Here is a 13,193-nt window from a genome sequence, read left to right on the forward strand (position 1 = left end):
TTTAGGTCAGGGAAATTTTCTTTTATTATTTCTTTGATTATTGCTTTCATTCATTTTCTCTGTTTTTTCCCTTCTTCATCTCCTGTTACTAGATGTGGAATTTTTTAGACCTATCTTCCATATCATTTATCTTTAATCATTTACATCTCTTTTTTTTTTCCAGTTGTGTAGAATTCTATTACTTGTTTTTACAAGCCAACAATTTGTATTAATCTATTTTCATTCTACTATTTTGCCTCCCACAGAAATTTTACCTTTATAATCATATTTTTAATGTCTAGAATGCACTAGTTCTCCAACGGCTTTCTTTTTTGAAATCTGATTTCTTCATTTTACTAAATCATGGCCACTTAACTCTCTCTGAGGACAATAATTTAAAAAAATTTCTTAAAGTTGTCTCCTATTTCTTGCTTTAACACTCTTTACTTAGCAGTTAAGTCTTCAGCTTAGTTATGTTGGTGCCCTTCTCTTAGCCTGTTGACTTTCTTCTTTGTTGTCTGTAACTGTTTACCAGTAAAGACTTGCATTGATTAACAATGGTATCAAGTGTGCGTTTCTTCAGAATTTGTGAATGTCACTGATACACACCCCTAAGCAGGTGTATTAGTCCATTTTCGCACTGGTGTAAATAACTACCTGAGACTGGGTAACTTATGAAGAAAAGAGGTTTGACTTATAGTTCTGCATGGCTGGGGAGGCCTCACGAAACTTACAGTTGTGGCAAAAGGCAAAGGGGAAGCAAGGCACATCTTCCCATGGCAGAGCAAGAGAGAGAGAGAGTGAAGGGGGAAGTGCCACACACTTTCAAACAACCAGATCTCATGGAGCTCACTCACAGTCACAAGAACAGCAAGGGGGAAATCCACTCCCATGATTCAATCACCTCCCGCCAGGCCCTGCCGCCAACACACAGGGATTACAATTGGAGATAAGATTTGGGTGTGGACACAGAGACAAACCATACTTGCAGGCCTCCTTGCTTTTCGGATGACTGCCTACAGTGCCCTCTGAGTACCCTTACCCAGATGCAGTCAGTAGGTGGGCACTTCTAAAAGCTGTGTTTTCCTCTAGGATGTTTTGATGGTGGGCAGACTGACAGAATAGGAGCCCCTCAGCTGAGGAAACAGGAACTTCTTATGATGAAGACAATGCTTTAAAAGCCTTTCCTGTTGCACTGAGTGTTTTTTTCCTTTTCCTTTTCTTCCATTATACCGATCTAAATTTGAACAAGGCACATCCATTTCTCTGGCTCCTCTGGCAGGCAGATTCCCATTTTTGTTATTGAGTTGCTTTGCTAACTGCAGTCAGGGGAGAGGCCATAGCCAGGCTTGAGAATGCACAGAGCAGGATTCTGGCCCAGCTCCTGCCATATTTCTAAGACCCCATCCACTCCCATGCTTCCATGACCCACTCCTGCTTCTTGGAGCTTAAACTTTTCTGAATTCTGTTAAGAAACCAAACTACACACTCCTCCATCACTCCTCCTTCTTTACTTGTATTAGAAGGCAGAAGTTTTGGCAATTAACTTAAAAATTAATTTCATTCTATATGCTTTTATAATATCCAGAAATTCCTCAAGTTTCTGGTCATTTGCAGAAGCTTTCTTTGCTTTCACAGGTGCTGTATATTTATTATTATTATTTTTTTATGTCAGTGAAATTTTAGTAGAAGCAATGCAAAGAAAAAAACACGAACTCAGTCCACTATCTTCAATGGAAGACCCTTGGCCATATAAATACAGCCATATCTTCTCTCTCTCTCTCTGTCTCTCAGTCTCTCCTTCTGTGTCTCTCTTTCTTACACTCTGTCTTTATGATCCAGGGTTCACAATCTGTTCCTTAGAGGTTTAAATAGTTGGAAAAAAAAAAAGCCTAGGTCAAGGTGTCTAACTCGTATGGTATGACAACAACAGCAACAACAAACTTTATTCTTTTATCCTACAAGTAGTCATGGGTGTGTGAATAAACCCAGATAAACTTTTTGATGGTGTTAAGGCAAGGGGCAGAGAACAGGGTGGTCAGAAAGGGAAGATTATAGGGTGATATTTCCAAAAATTTAAAGCTGGAATGTTCAATAATTTCCATTATAACTTAGGCCTTATTATATACCTTTCCTTTGTACTTGGGGGCTAGACTTTTTCCAGGCTGAAAGTATAGCTGACCACTGCTTATTTCTGCAGCCCTGGAAGTTCGCATAGGTGCTTGATCTTGAGATGGCTCATGTATTCACTGGTATTTGAACAGAGATTGCACTTCTTTGCCACTTAGTCTTGCACCATCAGCACCCCTCAAATCATCCATCTTTTCGGACTACTGGATTATCTATCTTAGGCTGGTTAATTTACTTTCAAGTCACCTCGGGAGTTCATGAGGAGTCCCCATTGTCCACAGAGCCTGATGCAGTGGCTACACTGACAGGTTTTCCATCACTCACAAATGGCACATCTATTCTTACTGGTCTTAATCTTCACTTTTAACTGTTATTGGCAATGGGCTAATAAAAATTCCTTTTTCATTTCTTCATAATCCCATTAAAAAATAGACTTTATTTTTTAGAGCAGTTTTAGGTTCACAGTAGAGCAGTTTTAGGTTCACAGCAACATTGAGCAGAAGGTGCAGAGATTTGCCATATAACCCCTGCCTCCGTACACACATAGCCTCCCCCATTATCAACACGCCCCACCATAGGGGTGCATTTGTTACAACTGATGAACCTACATTGACATCTCAGTATCATCTGAAGTCCGTAGTTTACATTTGGGTTAACCCTTGGTGTTGTACATTCTATGGGTTTGGATGAATATATAATGACATACATCTCCTGTTATAGTATCATGCAGAATCATTTCACTGCCCTAAAAATCCTCTATGCTCTGCCTATTCATTCCTTCCTTCCCCCAACCCTGGGCAGCCACTGATGCTTTTACTATCTTCATAGTTTTACTTTTTCTAGAATGTCATATACTTGAAATCATATAGTATATAGCTTTTTCAGTCAGGCTTCTTGCACTTAGTAATATATGTTTAAGATTCATCCATGTCTTTTTATGCCTTGATAGCTCATTTATTTTTGTCACTGAATAATAAATATTCCATTGTCTGGATGTACCATAGTTTATTTATACATTTACCTACCGAAGGCCATCTTGGTTGCTTCCAAGCTTTGGCTGTTAAGAATAATGCTGTGGCAAACATCTATGTGAAAACAGCTTTTGCGTGGACATAAATGTTCGAATTTTTGAGTAAATACCAAAGAATACGATTTCTAGATTGTATGATTAGGGTATGTTTAGTTTTGTAAGAAACTGCCAAAGTGTCTTCCAGAATGGCTATACCATTTTGCATTCCCACCAGCAATGAATACAGTTCCTGTTGTTCCACATCTTTCAGTGCTTGGTGGTGTCAGTGTTTTGAGTTTCGGCAATTTTAATGGTATTAATTTAATATCATTAAATGGTACTTAGTGGGTATTGGTATCTTATTGTTTCCTAGTTACTTTTGACTTTCTGTCCTCTAATTGAAAAGTGTCTGTGATGGTTAATACTGTCAACTTGATTGGATTGAAGGATGCAAAGCATTGATCCTGGGTGTGTCTATGAGGGTGTTGCCAAAAGAGATTAACATTTGAGTCAGTGAGCTGGGGAAGGCAGATCTACCCTTAATCTGGTGGGCACAATCTAATCAGCTGCCAGCAAATATAAAGCAAGCAGAAAAACATGAAAAGGAGAGACGGGCCTAGCCTCCCAGCCTACATCTTTCTCTCATACTGCGATGCTTCCTGTCCTCAAACATCGGACTCCAAGTTCTTCAGTTTTGGGACTTGGACTGACTGGCTTTCCTTGCTCCTCAGCTTGCAGATGGCCTATTGTGGGACCTTGCAGTTGTGTAAGTTAATACTTCGTAAATTCATATATATATATATATCTCCTATTAGTTCTGTCCCTCTAAGAGAACCTTGACTAATACAGTGTCTTTTCCTTTAGGATCTTTACATGACTTAGAATTAATTATGCATTCCACTTTCTCTCCTGCCATATACTGAGAGGCAGAAGGAGAGTAAAGGGAACATGGAAAGAAAGGGAAACACATTAAACAATTTTAGTCTTGTGGGGTAGAACTTGCAGGGTAGAACATGTGTGCACGCACACACTGAATGCCGTTTTCACCTCTCTCCATCAATTCAGAAATCCCTCTAACTCTTGGAAGACAACTGAAGTGGGTACAGGGAAGCTGGTATACCTAATGGCTTGCAGAAAGCTTATGTCATTAGGTCTAGCAAATTCATAAGCTAAAGTATTTCTGTTTTATTTTTAAAGAAATTAGACGGAGGGTTAAAATTGAGGAAACAAAATTTTCTTGAAATTAAGAATGGGGAGCTGAAGGGAAATCAAGTGTTCGTAATCTATGGTGTCTTGCTGTCTTGAAAGCCAGGGTCAGAGCAGGTAGGTTTTGAGATTCTTTTAAGTAAGAAAATATACACAAAGCAAAACTAGGTGATATCCAAAAGACTAATTTTAGGAAGGAGTGTATGATAGAAAGAATAATGGCCTCCCAAAGATATCTATGCCTTAATATCCAGAACCTATGAATATATTACCTTACATGGCACAAAATATTTTGCAGCTATGATTAAATTAACAATCTTGAGGTGGGGGAATTTTTCTAGATGATCCTCATGGACCAAATGTAATTGCAGCAGTCCTTCTTAGAGGGAGGCAAAATGAACAAAGTCGGATAATGTGAGGACAGAAGCAGGAGTCAGAGAGCAGAGAAGATGATACACTGCTAGCTTTGGAGATGAAAGAAGGAGCCATGAGCCAAGAAATGCAGTTCACCTGTAGAAGCTAAAAAGAGAAACGAATTCTCCCCTAGAGACTGAAGAAGGAATGCAGCCCAGCAGACCCATTTTAGATTTCTGACCTCCAGAGCTGTAGGAAAATAAATTTGTATATAGTTTTAAGCCACTAAAGTTATGATAATTTGCTATAGTAACAGTATAAATTGAATCCAGATTATCTTACTTAGTGATTGGTATGAGGAAAAATAAAATAGAAAAAATTATTTGCTATTTTAAATTATCACATGTTGAAGTAATAGAGTGGCTTATTGGGTCTATCAAACTCAAAATATTCCATAGATTGGATTAAGAAAAGTGAAGCAATACTAAGGTGTGAGGCAGGGAATCATCTGTTTAAAAAGTCCCTAGGTGCTAGCACATTAGCAGAGCTGAGATTAGAGCTCATGTCACATCACTGATGACAGGAGTGTGCCTGTTATTGAATTATTGTCTCTCAGCTCCAAATCCACCCTTTAATGTTGTGCTTGATAGCCAAGATGGATCTCGTAAACATTTCTTCTTTACCTCTTGGCAGTACGTCAAGTTTTGTCAGTAGACGGCAATAGAGGAACACTAGAGGGGGAAGGGACTTCTTTTCCTGCTTTAACTGTCCCTTTCCCTCCTTCCCGTGGTGCTTGGCTGGCCTATGCAGGATACCCAGTTGAGATGACCCCTGGCGAGTCTGAATGGTACGAGCCACAGGCAGCTTCCTAAAAAGGTGGCTTCTTTGTGATCTTAGCAACATCTTTGTGGGTGGCTTCTGGGTGAATTCTGTAGGGAACTTCTGACAGCCTTCAGTGAATTCATCAGCAGCCTCTGCTGACAGCTTCCTCGGGACTTTCATTGGCACCCAATGGTGGTTCTCTGCCTGCCACCCTTGGCCTGCAAACGATGGGCCAACTGTGGCTTTTCTGCTGTCCTACAGGTTGAAGCCACACAGTCCCTTTATTGTGATCTGTATCCCAGTCCTGAGGAAGAGGCCCCCTTCCCTTCCAAGTATGTTCCATTTTTGAGTTCTCTCATTTAGACCTCAGGTAATCTTTAGATTTCTCTATTATCCCCTCTTGGTAGCTAATCCCCTATAAATGATTAATAATTCTTTACATTAACATTTCCTCTTAAAATTGCTGTGTTCTTTCTGTCTCCTGACTGTTCTTTGACTGATACTACGAGAGGAAACCAAAGAAAGAATTAGTGTGCTGCATGGGACCAAGTTCACACATGAACATCCCTTCTCATCACCCTCCTCATAACAATTTTATGATTCTTTTGGATATTATTTTTGTTCTGGCATGGATTTTGATGTTGCTTACAAACATTTCCTGAGTACATATTGTGTATTTGAGGACTAATGATAGCATCTAAAAGCAATGCATAATGAACAACACACATACACATGTGTGTACACACACACACACAACTACTCCTATTAGGAGTTGCTTCAACATCAATAGGCTTCAACATCAACTGTCCTTAACTAGCACCGAGAATATCAGAGAGAAAGCTCTCTGAGCTTTTCTTTTTGAGACTTGATTAGATAAATTGAAGATATTTTGTACTCCAAAAATCTGTAATATTTGATTTGAGTGGTGTGAATGTCAAATAGCAAAACGTTAGTGAAACGAAAGGACAGTTTTGAAGGCTAGGCATGGATTGTGGGGCTGGTGAGAGGCATGGTGAGAGACATATGGGGTGACCATTGAGAACTAGAAAAGATGTTCTGGGCTGGAAGTTGTTCTCCTTGTGCCAAATGCAGGGAAATCTACAAAAACCCTCTCACCATAGAGAAGAAGCCATTTTTTTTTCTTTTTTCTTTTTTTTCTTTTTTTTCTGAGATGGAGTCTTGTTCTGTAGCCCAGGCTAGAGTGCAGTGGTGCGATCTCAGCTCATTGCAAGCTCTGCCACCCAGGTTCATGCCATTCTTCTGCCTCAACCTCCTGAGTAACTGGGACTACAGGCACCCCGCCACCACACTCGGCGAATTTTTTGTATTTTTAGTAGAGACAGGGTTTCACCGTGTTATCCAGGATGGTCTCAATCTCCTGACCTTGTGGTCTGCCCGCCTTGGCCTCCCAAAGTGCTGGGATTACAGGCATGAGCCACCATGCCTGGCCAGAAGAAGCCATTCTTAGACACTATGTAGCAGACATATTTTTCAGAGCAGAAGAAGATACACAGAAACACATGGAAGCAGATGTAAAACCATAAATCTACATAGACATGGTAGATTTTTACTTTAAAGTCTGAATTTTGGGCATTTGCAGATTGAATGACTGGGAACTTTTTCTATTAACAGTCTTGCATTCTGTAATAAACAGACCAATGTGAATTAGATTAGGTTAGCATTCAAAAAAAGTCAGCCGGTGATAAAGAGCCAGGGCAGCTGTCAAACGAAAAGGCTTTGTGCAGGTAACTATTCTGGATGGTTAATGTCCTTAGACCTAGTGACTCACTTCTAACAAAGACACTGCAGCAAAAGTGATGGGCTGTCATTTCTGAGATTGTTTAAAAAGGTGTTGACTTCCACCAACACACACACACTCTCTCTCTCTCTCTCTCTCTCGATCACTGTCATGCTTATTCTGATGAAGTCAGCTGCTGTGTTGTAAGCTGTTGTATGAAGGGTCACGTGTGACAAGAAACTGAGAGTAGCTTCTGTCCACACTCAGCAAGATTTGAGGCCCTCAGTCTACTATTATGCAGAACTGAATCTTCCTTAGTTCCTTCTTCACTCAAGCCTTGAGATGAGACCACAGCCTCTGCCAATATCTTGATTCCAACCTTGTGAGATACCTTGAGGCACAGACACCAAACTAAGCTGTGCCCAGGCTCCTGACCCACAGATACTGTGGGATAACACATTTGCTGTTTAAGTAACTAAGTTTTGTTACACTGCAATAATCAGTGCAAATACATAAAAGATGCTGGGTGCAGTGGCTCACACCTGTAATCCCAGCGCTTTGGGAGGATGAGATGGGCAGATCACTTAAGGCCAGGAGTTTGAGACCAGCCTGGCTGACAAGGCGAAACCCTGTCTCTACAAAAATAAAAAAATTAGCTGGGCATGGTGGCACATGCCTATAATCCCAGCTACTTGGGAGACTGAGGCACAAGAATCACGTGAACCCGGGAGATGGAGGTTGCAGTGAGCCAAGATTGAGCCACTGCACTCTAGCGTGGGTGGCAGAGCCAGACTCTGTCTCAAAAATAAATAAGTAAATAAATAAATAAATAAATAGTATTGTTACACTGGTTTTCTGTGGCCACTGTAACAAACTACCACAAAGTTGGTGAGTTAAAACCACAGAAATTTATTTTCTCATGGTTATGGAGGCCAGATGTCCAAAATCAGTATCACTAGGCTGAAATCACGGTGTTAGCAGGACCACACTCCCTCTGAAGGTTCCCCCTGCCAGCTGCTGACATTCCTTGCCTTGTGATAGCATCATTGTAGCCTTCGTGAATGGCACTTATAAATCTCTGTCTACCCCCATCTTCACATGGCCCCTTCGTGTGTGTGTGTGTGTGTGTGTGTGTGTGTGTGTGTGTGATCTCCCTCTGCCTCCCTTTTATAAAGATACCTGCAATTGCATTTAGGGTCCACTCTATTAATGATCCAGATCATCTCTTCATCTCAAGATCCTTACCTTCATCACATCTGCAGAGGTGCTTGTTCTACATAAGGTGACATTTACAGAGTCCAGGAGTTAGGACATGAATACTTTTGGTGGTGGGGGGCAGCGGGCATTCTCAGCCTACCATACATACCTACTGTTTTAAAGCTCAGTATGCTCCAGATACAATGCTAAACACATATATGCATTTTCACTTATGTGCATTTCACTTACATATGCTACCATGCTTCATTTATACATATAGAAATGGAGTCTCAGGGAGCTTGAGTGACTTGACTCAGGTCACACAGCTATTTAGTGGTGAAGCCAGGGTGAACCCAGGCAATCTGACCTCCGAGTTTGAATATCTAACTGCTCTGCTGTGTTGCTTTCCCATTATATGCTTAAGCTAACTAATTAGCAAAGGGCATATCTATTTTCCTGGATATAATATATTTGGTGAGTTCTTACTAATGGTGTGACTTTTGGTATCTTTATAGTTTCCAAATTGAAAGGTCTTTTTAAGGAGAGGCACTTGAACTGGGAGGACCTTATCTAACATTTAGAATAAAAATTACTGTTGCCTAGAGAAGATAGACCAAGTAAATAACATTTCTCACATAATGGATCCTAGACAAGCACATCACATTTACATAAACCCAATCTCTGTTGTTGAGGGTCTAAAGAACTAGAATAGGCAAGCTGTGCTCTTTTGTGCAAAGCTCTTCAGGGGAACTGATTGCTTTGAGCACTTAGAGGCACTTCTCTATAATTAGTTTTGGATGGATTTATTTGGCTTTCCTGGGAAAAGTAGATCTAGAGGTGAAATCCGAATGAGGTTAGAGAAGAGGTGATTCTTGTGTTGATCAAAGTTCAAAATGAGAAGATACGTAATGGATTCCAGATTAGGATCTGTTCAGCATTTGCTATGCTATTCCTTTAACAGCTTGCTGATTTTCCACATATGACCCGGTAGTCTAAAAATTCAGATCACACAGAAACTTCAGTCTTGTTTAGATTTAGGCTTTAGGCTTATGAATCTCTTTTTCCATATGTTTCTTCTTGGGGGCAGATTCTAAATTTAGGAAAGTAATGGTGTCGGAGGCCTAAGAGTGATTTCTTGAGCTTTTGTTTTTATTGCTGTCGCATTATGATGGCATGGCCATCCCTTCCTCAATGTGACATGCCTGCACAGGTGTGCAGGTGGCTAAAGGATTCAAGAGATGGGACTTGGATGGCAGATGGTCATGCCTTGTCCTGATTCCAACCACACTTTGAACATTCTGTCCCTCCTCTGACATGCCTCACTTCAGATGGCAACCTCATTTGGAGGTAAATTGTTTTTCACTGTGCTTTTCGTGTTGGAGTTGACCTCGTGCCTGGCACTGTGTGAAATGAATTGGCCTACTTTCTGCCCCACGGATATCAGAGGCTTATTGGTATTTAGTGAATGCTTTGTCATTTTGATCCTAGAAAATAGAGCCTGAAGAGATCTTCTAATTTTACTAAGATCATCCCATCTACCTTATTGCAGTATCTCCCTAAAGACAGATGCTTTATGAATGAAGGAGTTCTAGAGTCAACTAAGTTGGGATGCTTCACAGAAAGAAGTGTTTTGAGGCCAAATGACTTTAGAAAATGTTGATTTTCCCCTTCCTTCTATCATCCCTGTAGCTGAAATATTGACAACCACACCTTATCTCTTTAGCTCCCCTCTGAGTACCATGGTAGGTATTTCTGGCATTTTTATAGTTTCTCACTTTCATCCAGGTTCTTTCCTTCTTTGCCTGAGGAATTTCTTCAGCAATCTGGGAGAGTCTGTTCTCCGGCTGGTAAAACCTGAAAGTGTGGGTGAGTTTAGCCGGGCGCGGTGGCTCACGCCTGTAATCCCAGCACTTTGGGAGGCCGAGGCGGGCAGATCACGAGGTCTGGAGATCGAGACCATCCTGGCTAACACCGTGAAACCCTGTCTCTACTAAAAATACAAAAAATTAGCCGGGCGTGGTGGTGGGCACCTGTAGTCCCAGCTACTCGGGAGGCTGAGGCAGGAGAATGGCATGAACCTTGGAGGCAGAGCTTGCCATGAGCCAAGACTGCAGCACTGCACTCCAGCCTGGGCGACAGAGCGAGACTCCATCTGGAAAAAAAAAAAAAAAGAAAGTATGGGTGAGTTTACACCCTCAGAGCAACCCTCAATCATGGAAAAATTGGACTTGATAGATAAATGCCTAGGCCTCCCCACCCTCTGTGAAACAATTCCAAAGCCATGTCATAGTTTCTTAGACAGTTTCCAGCAGAACTGAGCTCTACTTACTCATGGCACTAACTTGTTCATTAACGCAATCTTACTGTTTCCTCATTTCCCTATCAATCTTCCCTGTCTCATTTGTGTCTCTTATTTTTGCCTTTGACATTAACTACCTGCACCCAAGTCTTTGTCTAAGAGTGTGTTTTAGGGGACGTTCTCCAATTCTTTGGATAATCCTAATTTATAGTAGCTTTGAGAAGTACAGAAATGTCTCTTATCCTGTTTCCTAAACATCCTCCCACAGACCTTTTTTAACTTTAACATTCTGTGCATCTGATGTTTTTCACTGTAGTTCCTGAATTGCTGTGGTTCCTGGAGATATTTCAGGTAGAAGTATTCTAAAGAGCTTCCCATAAAAGAGAGCCTACAGCCCATTTTTGTGTTTGACTATCCTTTGCAAAAACCTCAAGGCCACAGGTCCACAAGGGACCTTATAGTGTATTTATCTCATTTTATTAATGGAGAAATAAAGACCTGGAGTGTTGAACTCTCATTTGGCTCAATCATCTGAGATTATATAGGAAGTGTACATACAAATTCTTTAGCCCAAGGGTCAGTAAACTATGGTTCATGGGCAAAACTCAGCCTGCTGTCTTTGTATATAGCCCACAAGCTAAGAATAGTTATGGCATTTTTTAATGATTGAAAAGAAATTTTAAAATAATATTTTATGACATATGAAAATAAATATGAAACTTAAATTTTAGCATTGCTGAATAAAGTTTTAGTGGGACATGGTCACACCCATTTTTTTAATCCATTGTCTACAGCTGCTTTAGTGCTAAAATGGCAGATTTGAGTTGTGACAGAGACGGTATGACTTGCAAATATTTACTAGGTGATCTGCTACAAAAACATAAATATAAATATAAATATTAGTATTAATAGAAAATATTTACTAGGTAATTTTTTACAAAAAAAATTTGCTAATCCCCACTTCAGATTTCCAATACATGATGAATGGAATTGCATTATCTGCATAAGTCAATATAGTGTAGCCAAGAGATCATAGAATTGGGAATAGTGCATAGGGATTTTATTTTATGCAGTGCTGCTAGCAAGCTTCATTGGATTTTGGACAAATGAGGTCACATCTTTAAATATCAACTTCCTTATTTGTAAAATGAAGTGACTGGACTGAATGCTTCTCAGTGTTCACTCATGTTCTATGTTTTCTTCGATTCTGTATTTGTCTATTTGGCATTCATTAATCACAGGGCCAAACCAGTGGGTAAAGTTGTTTACATATCCCCTGTGAACAAAATCCTATTACAAATTCTCCAACCAATCCTGAGTCCATAAGCTCAACCACCTCATTTCTCTAACTCCCACACACCATTTCAATACTTCCCCTGCTCTAAATCATACCAGGCAACTAGACACCACTCCTATGCTATATCAGAGCCCACCGACATTATTCCAAGTAGCCAGTACTAAGCTGTTTCTCCTCTCCTGCCTTGCCTCTCACGAAGAAAATACCATAAAGGCTCTAGGCCATGATCCTTCCTGCTTCTGCCTCCTGATCTACTCTGCTGCTTCCGCATGTGGCCTCACATGGTGTGCTGGGCCTCTTGTTTCTAGGGGAACTGTGAGTAACAACAAATTGTTCTTTCAATGGCCTTGACCTCTTCATATCATCACTCACTCCCCTGCAATAAATTAAGACTGGACACAAATCACTTAAGTGCAAATAATTTATCATTCTGTGCAGTTATCTCAGATTTAACATACATAATACTGGAACGGGGTTTGTTCCTAATGTTCAGCCTAAGCCAAACGTCCGTTATTGCCATTCAGTTCCTTCAGTCTTCATCCATGAACTGTGAGAAAGAAAGTACTTAAGGCTGCATCCCTGCTGCACAGGGAGACTTTGCCTGTTTCTAAAGTTCATATGACCTGTAAAGAAGACTCCTGGTTTGCCTTCTTATAAATCAAAAACTGAGATTCAGGAAAACTTTTTCATCATACAGTTTTTCAATTGTCTTTTTTCTTCACACTGCTCTAAATCACCGAAGTACTTGTACTTTCTACTTAGTCCAATATGCGCTGTACTGTATTAACTTTTCTCCAAGTTGTTTCCTTTTTAAATTTTTTTATTTTTTAATTAATTAGTTAATTAATTAATTTTTAGAGACAGGGTCTTACTCTGACACCCAGGTTAGAGTGCAGTGGTGTGATCATAGCTCACTATAGCCTCAAACTCCTGGGCTCGAGGGATCCTCCCCTGACTCCTGTCTCAGCCTCTTAAATAACTTGGACTACAGGTGTGTACCACCATACCTAGCTTTTTTTTTTTTCTTTTTTTTTTTTAGAGATGGGGTCTCCCTATGTTACCCAGGATGTTCTCAAACACCTGGGCTCAGCTTTTCGAAGAACTGGGATCATAAGAATAAGCCATTGCGCCCAGTCTGGTGTTTCCTTTTTTTTTTTTTTTT

This window comes from Mandrillus leucophaeus, unplaced genomic scaffold, assembly GCF_000951045.1.
Source record: "Mandrillus leucophaeus isolate KB7577 unplaced genomic scaffold, Mleu.le_1.0 Scaffold35, whole genome shotgun sequence".
NCBI lineage: Eukaryota > Metazoa > Chordata > Mammalia > Primates > Cercopithecidae > Mandrillus > Mandrillus leucophaeus.